This window comes from Patagioenas fasciata, chromosome 11 (genome assembly GCF_037038585.1).
Source record: "Patagioenas fasciata isolate bPatFas1 chromosome 11, bPatFas1.hap1, whole genome shotgun sequence".
In the NCBI taxonomy this organism is placed as follows: domain Eukaryota; kingdom Metazoa; phylum Chordata; class Aves; order Columbiformes; family Columbidae; genus Patagioenas; species Patagioenas fasciata.
The window spans coordinates 21,997,256-22,013,204 of NC_092530.1; the positions used below are offsets into that span (position 1 = coordinate 21,997,256).

The 15,949-nt window shown below is 39.2% G+C and overlaps 1 long non-coding RNA gene across 1 annotated transcript in view; it reads left to right on the plus strand.

Annotated features, from left to right (window-relative positions):
- The window catches only part of LOC139828855 (uncharacterized), a 31,362-nt gene extending 20,445 nt beyond the window's left edge, over positions 1-10,917 (plus strand). The window contains exons 3-5 of the long non-coding RNA XR_011740903.1: positions 3,271-3,378; positions 8,882-9,045; positions 9,909-10,917. This is a non-coding gene — a long non-coding RNA (uncharacterized lncRNA). The remainder of the gene's footprint in view (positions 1-3,270; positions 3,379-8,881; positions 9,046-9,908) is intronic.
- Positions 10,918-15,949: the final 5,032 nt, after the last annotated feature.

Sequence of the window (15,949 nt, forward strand, 5' to 3'; positions counted from 1 at the left end):
TAGCTCAGATTCTCAGTTGTATTTTGTGCCTAGAATCCACTGATATCATAAACCCTAGATCTGAAAAATGCCTGCATGCATGTCGGAGCTGTGCATGTTGTTTTAACTCCATGACCTACTTAGTAGGTGTGACGTTGAGGCCCAAGATCGCCCAGCATGTCATGTGTTAAATCAGCACCTTAAATGACACTGAAGCTGCACCTGGCAATCTATTAGCATTATATAGGACTCTAGGATTTTGAGACTACTTAGAAAGAGAAGCTAGGTTTTTTGTCAGCTTAGCAGAAAGTATGACCCCCTATCTTGCATGCTTTCCTTGACTTAATATAAATTTGAGTAAGAAGCATCTATACCAAAAGTTAAACTTGGCTAAATTGCCATGGAGTAGGATATGCCAGACACATACAGAATATTGAATTATTTAATTGGCTGTTTGGAAATGCATAATAAAATATAGGGTGTGTGAGTTATTAGTTAGCTGCCTATGTAATTACTGCTGTTTAATATTTAATTGTGTTGATCTTTCTGTCTTGTCTTTGTTCTGCACAGAAAATAGATCCCTCTTATTGTCTATTCACAGGCACTGGGCTACTGGGTAGTGGGTTTTGTGGCTAATCTTTCTGCTTGTTCAAATGTCACCATAAAATATTTAGCATGTTGATAACTCTGAAGCTATCACAACAGATTGGATGGTAACAATTAAAATTATGCTAACATCACTAAAACAGATATAACGTAGTGATGCTTGTTAAGCACTTAATGATCTCTTTCTCCAAGGAATTCCATTTCAATTTCTTTATGCTGCCTGATTGCTTTACTGCGTCCTGCAGGTTTTTGTGCACTACTGCTCTGTGTAATACATATTCAAACCCTTCTCTGCAGCTCTCATCATGCCAATCAAGGATGCAAATGGAGGTCTGTATGACTGTGATCAGAATTTCTTGCTTGTTTGCAAGCCTGTAAATAATGGAGTGAATAAAGACCTGATGTGTAACAGTATAAAAGTAATCAGACCTTGTATCTGGCTTCTGGTAAACATCAGTATGGCCCCAATCCAAATGCTACTGTAATCAATGAGAGGCCTTTATTGACTTTAATAGGAGTTGAATTAGGCTTTGTCTGTGGTTTGAACATTCAGCTGCAGATCTTGGGGCTGATCCTTGGCTGGCTTAACCTGGTTTTGTGCTCCTGGCAATCAAAGGACCATTCTGACTTACCCCGCTGAGGATGCAGCAAGTAGCACCCTGTCCTGAGCTCCTGCTCTGGTCCCACATGCACTTGGGTAGTGCTTTTATCCAGAGGGAGCTCTGGGGTTTGCTTCGTTCATCTATTCACTAAAGAGTTTAGATTTCTCCATGAACAGTGTTTAAAATGTATAATTATCTTTGGAAAAAAATAATTCACTTGAAAGCAATTCTAATAATAATAATTTTGAACTTCAGTGGTTTGACGTTTTCATTGGTTATAAGGGAACAATATCTTCTACTTTATTTTGGCTGCAAGGGAAAAATGAGCCTAATTAGGAAAAATAAAAATAAACTAAGTTGGTAGAAAAAGTGTTTCTTACAAATTTGTAGACCTTTTCCTGCAAATGCCTATATGAAAAACTATGAAGGTTTTATAAAGTGGGGTTTGGGGTTTTGCTGGGTGAATGGGCAGAGAAGCTAGTAACTCTATGTGGATGGAAGGATTTCTGAATGTAATTTTGTACATCATCTATATTATGAACCACTTAAAGCTGTGATACCCTTACTGTTTCTTAAGTACTTCAGTGAGTATAAAAAACCCTGTAAAATTCTTTGAGACTTATTCTGGCTTTTCTGCTTTGAAAGCATATAGAAAACACATCCTTTGGGAAGTCCTGTCCAGCTGAGCTTTCCAAGGATGGGCTTGAAAGCATGCTAGATTGATGTTCTGGAGCAGCTCCAGGAATGCTTGGCCAGTGTGTGATGGCAACTGTACCTACCCTGGAAATAAGGCAAATGTGTGCCTACTTTCAAGTTGTAATATTTTTCAATAGGCTTACTCCACAACAATGAAAATCATCATAGTGTTCTTTCCTTCAACATGGTGAAACTGATTTATGACAGCTGAAAATCTTGAGTCTCCACCTCTTTATGTACGCATAGGCACCACTGGTTGGTGTGTGGTGTTTGGTGGTGTTATGGTTGGTTTTGTGTATGTTTTTATTTCTTTTCCCACTTGACTGTTATTTCCAACAAAGCAGAGCAAGCTGAATGCAGGTATTTCAGTGAGAAATCTGTCCTGCATGTAGGGAAGCACTTGGCTGTGGTGGGAAGCAGGGTACAATGACCCTGTCATTGCTTGACAGATGTGGAAATGGCAGTGCTGTGGCTTGGCTTTCAGCAAGATGGTCTTATGCTCAGCCTGGGAGTCACCTGGGGCAAGTGCTTGGCCAGCTGAATGTCTGCCCATGGAAGAACATCTGTTCTGGTGTCCTCTGGATCCCATATATCTCCTGTGCATCCCACTAGCTTTTTCTTGCTCCCAGCTGACCTGTTGGCCTTTATGTGAGACAGAGCAATTGGGGAAGTTAGGATGGACTCCTGGGTCCTGCTGTGCTCATGGCAGTTCTGGTACAGCCTTGTTTAGAAGTGATCTCCTTCCAGGAGATCTAAAAATACTTTAAAATTCATGTGAGAATTCCTGCTTCAATCTGGCCATTGAGTGTTGCTATAAATAAATTCTCTGCTGCTCCAGTTTTCAAAAGGAAGGCTTGTTTGCATGGCACTACCAGGCTATTTCTGGTTTTCAGACCTAAGCCATGAAACAACAGGATCTGCTGCGCTTTACAGGAGACTTTTATTTCTGTTTTGTTCTCTAAAATCTTGTCTTTGGAGATAAGTTCCATGAGGTAGTTGATGATAACCCCCTTACAAAAATGTTGTTTGCTACTTACCTGTTTTCTAAGTTCTGACATGTTTTATTTATAGTAAATTAAAGCAAAAAGGTAAAATGTTTATTTTCCTACTTTCCTGTGTTCTATATTCATAGGCTTTAATACCTCCCCTCCATCCTCTTCCTGTATTCATTAAATATCAAACAAAGCAGCAATAAGCACAGATGCTGTGGCTCATCTTTCTGCCATTGTATGTTTGTCTTGAGCATTTGACTGCGAAAAATTTGGTAGCCATTGTTTGTGACAATTGTGACAGTTGTCTCTGGTTTTTATTTTTTTCCTGTGATGACTTTGGAATTACACTCTTTCTTTTATTTTTTAATGATTCTGGTTCATGGCATTATTGGAAGAGCCTAAGAAATGGAGACAAACTCAACCAAAACACAGAGAAGTGAAGATACCCAGAGAACAGTCATGAGGGAGTAAGAGGGATCTGCAGAGCAAGCCAGGTGGTAGAGGTACGTTCCTTCAACTAAACATCTGTGTATTCTCACCCACTCGTGTTCTGTTACTAGTCTTGTAAGTAGAAAGATTTCTTCAGTGATGCTGTTTACTTTTGTTCTTCAGTATTTGAGCTTCTGAGGTGTTTGACAGAGATTTAACTTTTCACATAGAAATTCCATGCAGGTGGAGACTTTTCTGTGCTAGGGAAAATTTGAACAGAATTCACATTGTAACGCTGATTTTAAAATCCTGAAGTGTAGAAGCCTCCAGAACTACCTGTTCACTAATACATGTGAAACAGTTTTTCCACCTGTTTACCTCCTCGTTTTCCACATCGTTTTTTTTTACTAGCCAGATATTTTGTCAGCTCACGTCTATTTCCTGGAGAAAAGTTGGTTCTCTTTCCCATCAGCTCCCAGTGTCTGTCACTCTTTCATCTCCCTGTGGATCTCTGCTTAGTACCTCTCTCTGACCCAGTCTGTTTGGTCTTACTCTGTCACTGTTAAAAGTTCAGGCCACAAAGACTTTGCCCTTGTCGTCTTCATGTGCAATTAGCAGACTGCTAGACCATAGACGTAAATCCTGTTGCTGCTAAGGGTGCTGGGAGCCTGGCTGTTGAGTTCAGTGGGGTTAGCGTTTGGGCACATTAGAGCCTTCCAGTGCAGCATAGCTTACAAGTAATTTAGAATATTAGATTGAATCATATTGATAATTATTACTAACAAACGTGTCCTGATTAAGCCCTTGGGGCCTTTAAGAAGCCGTTTTTACACAACTGTTCCTGGTGTGTTGAGATTAAACATCTTGTCAAGCAGGGCATGTGTACACTTCCAGGCATGAGCTGACCTCTCCAGTAGCTGTAATTAGAAAGAATTTTCAGATTTATACGATGAGTTTTATTTCATAGTGTGCACATACAATCCACTCAGAGAAGAAAAAGCCTGTTCTCAAAACCAACTATATCTCCAGCTGTCTTCAGAATATTCTGCTGTGTCTGTAAGAGCCATAAAATTACTGCAAGCTTATACATTAACTTTTTTTCAGTTATTAAATGTGCTTTACTCACTCCAGCCTGTTGCTGTGGAGATAGGTGCAATATAGGAACCTTGGCAGTATGACAGGCAATTAAAATACCAAGACGTTTAGCCATGTATGAGTATTTTCACACAGTGAGACCTCTAAGCTTAGCCTGCTACTGACATTGTTAGTTATTGAATCAATTGCATGAGATGAGGTTGACAGGTGTAATTATATATTTCTATGGTGATTATGTATGGCCTGTCATGGAGACCAACGTGCCTGTAACTTCGCACTCATTTAGTAGTCATTTATTGAGTGAGGTATTGAAGTTGGCGTGCCAGTTACAAGAGAAGGAAATGTAAAACAAAACAAAAGTCCGTTTTGAAATATAATTGATTCATTAAAGCATTGACCATTACTTGCTTTTAGTACGCTGAAGTATGTCTTTCCATGTTTCCTACAGACCTCTCGGTTCTTTAAGCATGTTCTTGCACCCTGACTTTAACAAAAGAATAAAACTCACGTAATGAGTTAATGGGAACCTGTGTCAGTTCTATAGCTGCCATATACTGGGAGAGGTTATGGAGTTGGCTGGAACCAGCTGAAGATGGGCTCGTTTTAAAATATCTGGTTTACTTGTTAAAACAGCTTTTGTTATGCTTTAAAATCTTTTAAAATAAGCCTCTATCTATATAGACTTCCGTAAAATCTCTTTATTTTTTTTTTTTTTTTTTGGGTGATAAGTGCTCTTCAAAATGTGCTTTAAATTACACAAGTATTTTTGGAAAACATTGAGGTGAGACATGGGTTGTTGCTGAAATTCCTCATTCACTTTTCTAGCTAAAATTTCTTGATGTAGTGACTTCATTCAATATTTTACTATATTATTTCCCCGTATAGTTCTGTTTACCCTTTTGTGTCATCATGTTGCTATGGATGAAAAGTGTCTGCTTCTCAAAATGAGAGGAGGCAGAAAGAGGATAGAAAGTAAACAGTGGTCTCAGCTTATGAAGTGGTCCTCTAATTTGGCTGAAGTCAAGCAACCAATTTGACTTTTTTCAATAAGCAAGTGCAATGTTCCTTGGGGAAAAAAAACCCAAACTTTTGGAAAACATTTTCAGTGTGTTTCAGAATTTTTTTTAATCCAAGAATACTATATTTTATTTTTTTAACACAAAGTTTCATTTAAAAGTAAAGCATTTTCTTTTTTGCATTTTGATGTGCTCTTTATTTCAGATCAGGGTGCAAGTCCTGAAGGAATAATGATTAATCTACAACAATTAGAAAAATATGATGCTTTGTAAAACCTCTTTTTACAGAACCTCCTTATGTTACACATCAATCTACTTGCATGTTTGAAAGTAAAATGAAATTCAGGTTTTATCATTGGGAACTAAAAAGTGGGTATATGTAATTTAAGTTCTTACCTCGTCTGGATGGTGTTTCTTGCTGTTTTTTCAGCCATCCAGCTGATGAAGAGGATGAAGGTCATGCTGGAGGGTGGGTCCCAGAAAAGGGAATTTTTTTGATAGCTAAGCAGCTCCAAGGGCCCTAAATTCTATTTGGAAGGAAGAGGTTGACCTGTCACTTAGGGGTAAGCCAGGTGAGACATGGGGAAAAGGCTGAGGTTATTCTTGTGCAGAAGGTCTGAAAGTTGGAAAGAACACGCTGTGAGAAAGAGCACCGACAATCTTAAAAAACACGTGTCAGTTTGATTTTAAACTGAAAACCACTCAACCAACTGTAAGAAAAAACAGTCTTCTGAAACTCAGGTAAATTTTCTTATCTTTGTATGAAGACACATCACTATTCCTTTCCTTTTTTAAGAGCTGAGAGTTGTGTGGTGGGCTTTCTTCTGTTTTTCTCTTCTTTCTATTTGATAGTGTTCCTCCCGCCACCCCTTTGGCCAACCATGCATCTTGGAAGTTGGTGATGTAATAATGAATTTGGGTTAGTACCATCTTTTGCCACATTTTAAAGACCAGACTGTCAGCATTTTTTACAATAGCAGTAGGTGTAAGAATAGCTGCCGCTTCAAGATGGGAGGTTCATTTTCTTAATTATCATTGCTGGTTCCTGGTGTGAATTTAGCCAAATGATGAACATTCAGAAAACCATCCCTTGGAATCAAGAGCTAAACTAGGTTCAAGCTCCAAAAAATATGCAAAACTAAACTTGGAAAGTTTCATCCCGAAGTTTAGAAGACTTTGTTTCCCCAGTCTCGTCTGCCTAGCACACATTGGCAATAACTTTTCCAGTAGGAAGTATTTGGGTTAATATCTCGCTTTCTAATCATGCACTTGAAAGGACACTTCCCAAGTGTACAGTAAAATGCATGATGCTCCAAAAAAATATCCTCAATAAAGTGATGTCTGGTGAACTGTGGTGGTGTTTTTCTATAGCTAAGCTTGAATTTGGAGACTTCTTTTTTTTTTTTCACTCTTACAACTGAGATTGTGTTTGAGTAACATATAAAAATCACAGAATATTTGATGTTGGAAGAAATCTCTGGAGATCTAGTCCAACCCCCTACTCAAAGGAAGGGTGAATTGGAGCAAGTTGTTCAGGACCATGTCCAGTTGTGTTTTGAATATCTCCAAGAATGATGAGAGCACATAACCTAGCTAGTTCATTCAAGCATTTGATTACTCTAATGAAAAAAGTCACTTATGTTTAAATGAAATTTCCTGTATTTTGTTTTTTTCCCACTGCATCTCTTACTGGACACCGCTGAGAAGAGTCTGGCTCTTTCATCTTTACTCCTTCCATCCGTTTATATACAAGCATAAGATCTACACTTGAGCCTTCTCCAGGCTGAAAAATCCCAGCTCTCTCAGCTTCTTGTATGTCAGATGTTCCCTTAAGCATCTTCTGGGGAGCCTATAGCTGGACCCAGGACTCCAAATGTGGCCTCAAAAGTGTGGACCAGAGGGGAAGGATCACCTGCTGAAAAGCTCTTCATGCAGCCCAGGAGGCTGTGGGCTGCTTTGTCATGAGGGTGCATTGCGGCTCATGTGCAACCTGGAGTCCACTAACATATTACATGCTGTTCTTGGGAGCTTTTCGGCAGTAGAACAGTTTGTTATATCAGTCTTTACCTTTCCAACAGATTTCTCTTCTGGTTTTGACCTTAGGAAAAGACACTTCTGGAAAATCTCAATTGGCTTGATAAATACCATGTCAAATCTATGATAGGAATTCCCATCAATTTTAGTGTGGCTGTGTGTTAGCTTTCCACTAGTCTTCATTCGCCCTTTTATGTTTTGGGACCTCAGGTAAACACCACCCACAACTTTGCCTGATGAAGCGATTTTTTTATTGGTCTTGGTTCTGTCGTAGTCCTGCATAAATGACCTTGATCTGTCTTGAAGATGATCTGCACATTAGATGAGCTTTACTGCATTTTTTTCTGTTATTTTTGAGTGATAGATATTTATTCTAATGAAAGCAAAGTTAGGAACACTTCTACTGAGAGTATATAGAGAAAAAAATACCCATTTTCTATGTCACTGGGAGATATCCTGTTATTCACCTAAGGTATTGCAGCTTTGTACAGGACTTAATTGTTTTGAGTAACCTTTCCTTAGAGTGTGGTGGCCTGATCATGAGGTGGCCTGATTGCAGCAATCGAATTTTATGAACACTTTGGAATTAGAAATCAGCTGTGATGGTGGTGCTGGGACAGAGTGCAGCTCCAGTGGCTTAATTTCTAGCCCATGTACACTTGCAAATCCTAGAACCTTTTTGTCTCCCCCTGTTTCACTGTGCAGCATTCATGCACCAGCCCATCTCAAGCACGCGGTACGAGATTGCCATGCTGCTCTTTTCGTTTCAGATCTTGCCCTCCTGCTAGAAGTTCTTCTAAACAATGGGAGGAAATGGGATTACTGGGAGGAGTTTGTGTGTTTTGCAGATTGCAGGTGGTTGGTGTGTTCTCATTGCTTTATTCTCCTGGCCACCCTGGTAGCTCTGTGGTTTTTTTGAAGGATTATTGCCCCTGAAGCTTATGTTTCCCTGCCCAGTGTTGTCTCAACACCGCAGTCTCAGGGTGTTCTATCATCCTTCTCTTGAATTAGCTGATGGTGCAAATGGCCCAGCAAATACGTATTTTGGATCAGCATAAAAAAAACCAGACGGTTGGCTTCTTGAGCAGTAGTTGACCGAGAAAAGTTGCAATGCCTGGAAACAACTGTAACTAACTTTCCTTTGCATGGTGGCTCATTCTGGTTTCTTTCCTAGCTTCGTCCCCCTGTGCCTCATCTTAACCTTCTGAAGTTTTAATACTGGGAATTTCAATTTCAAAATTATATTCTGAGAATTTAACATCTAATAGACTACACTCATCCTTCTTTAAATGCAATTAACTCATATCAGGGTTAAATATTTTCAAAAGTATGATGCTAGTCTTTGTTGAGGATCTCCCTAGCAAAACTACTTTGCAAATCTGGGAAAAGAGATTTCACCATGATCAGTTTGGTTTTCGTCTTCTACCCACAGGATTTGCTTGCAAGAATGACTACAGTTTACCTGTCTGACACCAAGCTACTACATGGGTCCTTCATGCATTGTTTTAAAAGATTAATGTTCAGAAGAAAAGAATTGCAAACTTGTGACAGTTTTCTTTAAAAATCAAGGACAATATTAATTGTTTCATCTTAGGGGTAAGTATGACACAATCAGTGTAAGAAAGGAAGAGAATTCAGTAAACTGAATTACCAAAGGCAGTGTGTTGAGAAGATGTAGTGCAACAGCTGCTGTTTGGAATTTCCAAATCACTGAGCTAGCTGTGGTGAGATGAATTTAGGGCCAAACCATGCTCAGCAACAGGGGACTGAATCCTCATCTTTAGGTTACATTAGGGAGAAGGGAGCAGTAAGGACCTGTCTGAGGTAGGGAACGGGCCCCAAGGAGAAAAGGAAAGGGAAATGGAGTTGTGAATCCAGGCAGGCTCAGAGGTGGGTATTTTGAGTTCAGGCTGCACCAATAGGGCAAGTAGGATTTTTTTTCCTGTATCAGTGTGGCGCTCATTTATTTCCTCCTAAATTATGCTTATACAAAACATTTGGGGGGTAAACCATATGATGAAGAAAGCCTGCATAAAAGTTACTAGACTAAACTGTGAGCCAAACAACTGAAAGATGTTTGTGGACCAAGCTTTCATTTCCTTTCTGGAGTACATGTGCAACACATGGGGGCTGAGGAGAGGACCAGGTTGAAGATGCTGTGAAAGAGTAGGTGATGGTGAGGGAGCTCCTGAGGGGTTTCTGTGGAGCCCTTTTGAGGCAGGCTGTCCCTGCAAAGTGCATGCAAGCCGCTGGCAAGGTGTAATTGGTCATCTTTTGAACAGAGATGAGAGCAGCTCAACTGGGAGCTCAGGGGCTGAAGAATGCCAATGCCTTAAAGCAGATCTGAAAATATATAATAGAGAAGGACTAAAATTGGTAAGGAAAATAAAGAAAGGATGTGTCTATCAGACCTTCCTGAATCTAAGCATTGCTTGTCCTGCTCATCTCATTTACTCCAGAAACGTGTCGCCCTGGTGTTATGGCAAACTTTTTCCCATTAGCAGCTTGGGTACCACTCCCGAGGATGGACTGCACACCTACCAAAGAAGGGGCAATGTATTTTCCTAATCCGCGGCTTTTATGGTCCCCTGGACAGCTTTAAAACAAATCAAGCTCTACCTGGAGGAGAGGAAATACAGTGCAAGTTTTCACAGGCCAGTCAGGACCACACATCCACTTATCGTCATTGTGATACGGCCAGCTTGGAAGCAGCAGTGAAATGAAATTGGGATAAGATATAAGCAAAGGGAAGAATCTGCTTTTTCCATGTACACTTTTTTTTTTTTTTAAATGGTATTTATTTCTGACTTTAAAACAATTCTTGTATTTTTTTCCAATCTTGACCATATGGCTCCAACAGCTCCGATAACTACTGTTTCTGATGTTTTAATATCATGTAGCCATAAACTGAATCTTTTTTCTTTTCTTTAACGTACCCTTTTTAATTGGTCTAAAGGCTAAACTTTTGAATGCCATTACTCATTTGCCCACTGAACTTCATGGTAGAAATCAAGTTTGCTTATTTAATATTTGCTTTGATTTGGTGATTAGTCATTGTTCTTAATTATTTTTTACCATTTCCACATGAGTGATCAGGAAATGAATTGCTATCTCACACTTTCAGCAAGTTAAAAAGAGCCTAACTATGGTATTTCCTTATTGACTTTTTACTTGCCCCTGTGCAGAATGTTTTAAGATGTTGTTCCTCTTGAGTCTCCCACTTCACAGCTTGAGTAATACCACAGCTTTTAAAAATGTTTCCCTTCTGACTTGCCAAGGTGATGAAGACAAGTAAAGTCATCCAGCATAAAAGGTATACATGAACAAAACATGAATTGAAGGTGCGGGTCAAGTTACAAACCAAACAAGAAAAATATTAGAACCAGTTTTGGAGTCTGAGGAGGCCAGTCTTGTGGCACACATCTGCAATGAGAAATAATACCATCCTGGGATACTGTGTGATGTTTATGTACTGATAGCAAATCCTCTTAAAAAATAAAAATAAATAGTTTATTCTGAGCCTTTTTCTGCTGGTGTTTTTCTTTCATCTTTTCATTCCTTTTCAAATCAGTAATGATTGTAAATCGCTCCTTGCCACAGAAAGTGCTGGTTTTGAAAAGCAGTGATTTGATTCTTGTAATCTTACTTATTAGTCTCATTCAATAAGTGCTCAACCTATGTGCTAAATGCCTTTAAAAATACACTAATAAACAGACTTTGATCATTCTTTGATTGAATTGCAGGTAACCCGCTGATGATACAAATATCATTAAGTTAATCAGCCTTCCTACAGAGGCACTTCCAGCACAGACACCAAGCTTCATAATCTATTTGTCTTCTTGCAGAATTTGGAGAAGATGAGCTGGATGGTGGCCTTCTTGTACTCCTGCAAACTCGGGCTTTCTGGGCTTTAACAAATCAATTGGCTTCACTGCAATTATTTAACTAATATCAGGAGAGTGATGTGAAAGAGATTCATTCGTACAAATAGTCAGATTTGCCAGATGGACCAGAAACTGTTAAAGCTGATTTAATTTGTGGTGCTGAGTGAAGAAAACTGGTATTCAGAATTTTTCTCTTCATGTACTTTTTGGCAGGTTTTCAGACCTGAACCCTGGTTTCCTTAAAGTAATGGACATTTTGTCTTTAAGGGTTAGGATCTGAGTACTACAAAGCTGAATTGCAGTCGTTGCTAGATACAACGTGGCTAATTTTGCAGCACCTACATGTGCCTCATTTTTGGTGGGTTTGAAGAGAGGTTACTAAAGATGTGAATGTAACTATGATACCCCTGTCAGGGCAAGGAAAATGCCTGAGGAATGTCCTGCATGACCTTTTATGAAGCCGGCTGTAGAGTGACACAGCAAGAGGGAGGATGCAAGAATTCCTCTGTGTTATACCAACATGTTTTAAAAGGCTCCTGGGCCTTCTGCAAGGTACAGGGCAGTATTTTCTGTTTGGATGACAAAATAGTCACAGGCTTCTCCAGAAAGTGGCATCTTTTGACCCGCGCTGGAGGTCAAAGCAAATGTAACACAGGCAGACCGCATTCCACAAAGGTGATAATTGCCAGTTTTCTCTGCATGGGGTACGCTAATAGGAAAACAACTGCAATGTTCTGTTCTAAATCTTTCTAAATCTTACAGCCCTTGAAATATTGTCACAGTTCTAAAGGAGAAGAAATAAAGTACCCTGCAAACGTTGCTGCAGGCAGATTGTTGCTAATAGCCAAACCTAGATGATCTCTCACATTTATTGTATTAAGTCAGTATATTAACGGCATGATGTTGCTTATAAAAATTGTTTTTAATCAGGTTGCCTTGATCTAATCAAAAACTTTAAGTAATTTAGAATCAAAGGGAGTCTGTATTTAACTGGCAAAGAGCAGAAGAATGAACTCTTAACATCACCCGGTTACATCCCAACTTGAAGTGGAAAGGCAGCTTATGAGCCGCATGGGCTCATGTCTGAGATGTGAGTAGGCTGTGCTGTAGCTGCGTTCTACCGATAATACCCATTAATCCATCTTTTGAACTGAGACTTTTCTGGTGAAGCATCAAACCCTGTGAAATCCTGTCAATAACACAGTATTATTCTTGCAGTTTGTGCTCCTTGGCAAAGGTGACCCTCAGGTAAACCCAAACTTTTTAGTTTTAAGGCTTAAGTTTTAGCTGCATCTCTTGACTTACTGAAAGCTGTAAGTACTGCCTTCCTGCTTCTGATTTAAGGGCTGGTGACTTTGACTTCAGATGGTTTGGATGTGATAGCAAAAGGCTAATGCATTCTTACAGCTGCCTTGTCTTGCTACCGAGCCGGGGTGTAATTGGACTAGTTTTTCAGTGGTTCAAATGTCAGCTGGGTGTGGGCTGAAGTTCACTGCTACGATTTAGTTCAAAGGTTTTCAGAACTGGGCTTCTAGGCCTTATTTAGTTAAGCATTGAAGTCGGTGCAGTGATTTTTTTTTTTCAGTATGCTGTTCCTTCTGCATTCACAGTTGATTCAAAGATCTGGAGAGAACTATTGGGAGATGCATGACCCCTGAAACCTCGATTCTGCGTGCCCTGTGCAGCAGAGCTGGAAGGACTTTTTTCTAATGGTTGGGAAGAGTATTTCTCACGGCTAAGATAATACTTAATGCTCCTGTCAGTTTCGTACTAGTTGAAAATTAGAAACTATGAGCACTTTCATTTCTACTGTGTTTTTTCATTTGACTTGAAAATAATACTGTGGATGGTGCCGACCAGCCAGTCTTTTTTTTTTCTTCTCTCTCATGTCTCTTCCCTAAATGAAATGGGAACTTTTAACATGATCTCATGTGGGTCCAGTTTACACTAGAATTTGAGGTTTGAGACTGGCATGATTCTAATCTGCTGTGCTCCTGACTGGGGCCTCTTCTGCAGATGTGACACGGGAAGATCTGGTGGCTCTTTCTGCTTGATGAAAGCAATGAACGGCAGCAGAAGCACTCGTGATCTGCCAGAAGACTCAGAAAGGCAACAGTTTTCCAATTCTTACTTAGAAATAGTCTTTACAGACATTATAATTACAAAATATTATTTATAAGGGAGAAACAAGAGAGAACATAGTTTAATATAAAGCAAAAAAGAAACTCAATTCTGTTTTATATCTGTCATTGAAAATTGTGCTCACTACTTGCAAATTCTTTAGAAACAGAGAAATCAATACCGGTTTAAGTACAATCCAAGAGGCACCCAACTCTGGGGCTCCTCCTGGTGGTTACACCCTCCACCTCTTCAGTTAAGCTGGGAACCATGCACCAAAACTTCCTCCAGGGTAGCTGAACTTGACCTTCTCTGACCCATTTGTAAATGCTTCAGTTGGCAAACATACATCTAAAGCTTCAGAGACTTATATAAATGTTGTATAAGTAGAAATGAAATATTCTTGTAGAGTTGGTTTTAACTGTTACAGTGAGAAATGCTCCCAAAAACAGAAGACAGGATTTAATACACAACGTGGTCTGTCTTGTTGTTTATTATTATTATTTTAATCATGTATTTTTTGTTTTAACAATATTACATAGTTGCAGGGAATGGCTGAATGAATACAGAGGGATGGAAACAATCTATATATATCACATGTAGTTCAATGTACCTATAGGCTCATTTTTGAGAAGTAAGAGCTAAACAAACTTTGTGTAAAACACGAAGTGGAGAAGCCTCCTGTGCTCCTTTTGGGATTACACATCTGTAATGAAACTGCCTCTCATACCGCTCCATGGTGTGGCTGGTCACAGGCGCCTGGGATCAGGAAGGAAATCCTGCTGCTGGTGTGGCCAAGGTCCATCTTAACACACATACCTTGAGGAAAAACCTGTAGAAAATGGCAAAACAGCCACATTGCACAGAATTTCCAAGTGATCGAGAGTTGTGTGTGCCCACTGGGTCTGTGCTCTGCTCAACCTTTAGAAGACCTATGAGGCATCAAGCTAACAGAGGTGATGTTGGCACTGAAGAACAAAGTTTGTGCTTTAGAGTTACATGGGAGGTACATGTCATTTGGGTTTTTTTTGTCTGTCTTTTTTTTTTTTTTCTTTTGTCAGAGACTTAAATCTGCAGTTACTTTTACTTCCATCCATTTAAAGATTTATGGATATGTCCAAACCTTACAGTGTCTTCGTGCTGTTGTGGTGATACTACAGTGACTAAAGGTAGGTCATATTTCTATTTTTACCTGTATACATAATTTAATAATTATTTGTAACTGTTCAAGCATCTTCACAATTCAAATTTCCATACTATCAATGGTGAAAGCATTTACAAGTAGACAACCATTATTTCTTAACCTTCTTTGTATCTTGCTGTGGTACAGCACAATACTGACACGTACCAACTTAACTGCAGATAGAACCACCTACAATTGCAAGTTCTAACAAAATATAGATCAATATGTCCATCAAATGAGAATCTGCTTCGGAGAATTTCATCCAACTTATCTGTTGGTCTTACTCTGCTGTGACAAAGACAGTTTAAAGAATCATCTGTGTTTGAAGAGCCTGAAAGCTGTCTTGCAACTACAAGGTGTAATGGACGCAAACTTTTAAATATTTGGGTTGACTTGCCTGGTTTTTGGTGTTTTGTAATCAAACAGAAGTCTAGGAGATCTCTGGGGATGACTAGAGCTTATCCAGCTCCCTGAAAGCAGACGTTAAAATATCCATGTTTTTTTCAATTTTATGTTTATTTATTTTGTATTAATTACTTTTATTTATCCTCCATACGCAGCTGAATTCACAGTTCTCTCTCCCCCCCCTTTTTTTTTTTGCGTCTGTGTGTTATAATAAGAGCAGTAGTTTGATACCTTCTGAGCCAAAGGTCTTATTTGACTTTGTGACCTGGGTGCAATTTAAAGTGAGTTATGATATTCTGTGACTTCTTAGATGTTGACTCGTAGTCTTTGGATGCTTTCATTCTTGCACCTGTCATCCATTAGGAGACCTCCTTCTGTGATCTTTCATCATTCAGAATATATGATGATTTTCTTAAACACTTCAGCTAATTGGGAGTGACTCTTGCTTTAAAATATATGGCAGTATTTGTAAATACAGGACGTTGGGCAAGCTTTAAACAAATATATGAAATATATGCAATTTGACAGGAATTGTTGAAAAATGGAAAGCCACTATAAATTCAAATGACTAACGTAAGGGCCCTGTTTTCTGCAGGACTAAGCACACTGTGTTCCTCACATAACTTGCTGGTACAAACAGTGTCAAATACTCTTCATTACAAGAGAGAGATGTGTCGGTGTCAGTCCTTGCTGTTCAACGTGCTCCCTGTCTGTAACCTTTAAGAGCAGAATGCATTGGTCATGGTGTTTGACTTGGGTAAAAGAAGCAGCATTTTCATTTAATATAAATAAACCGCTCCTAATGTAAGATCCTGATTACTGTGTGTACTCCTCTGCATAGCAACATGAAGAGGTGGAAATGGTTTTGTCTCCTTTAAAATCAATGGAGATGTGAGAATACGAGTCTCAC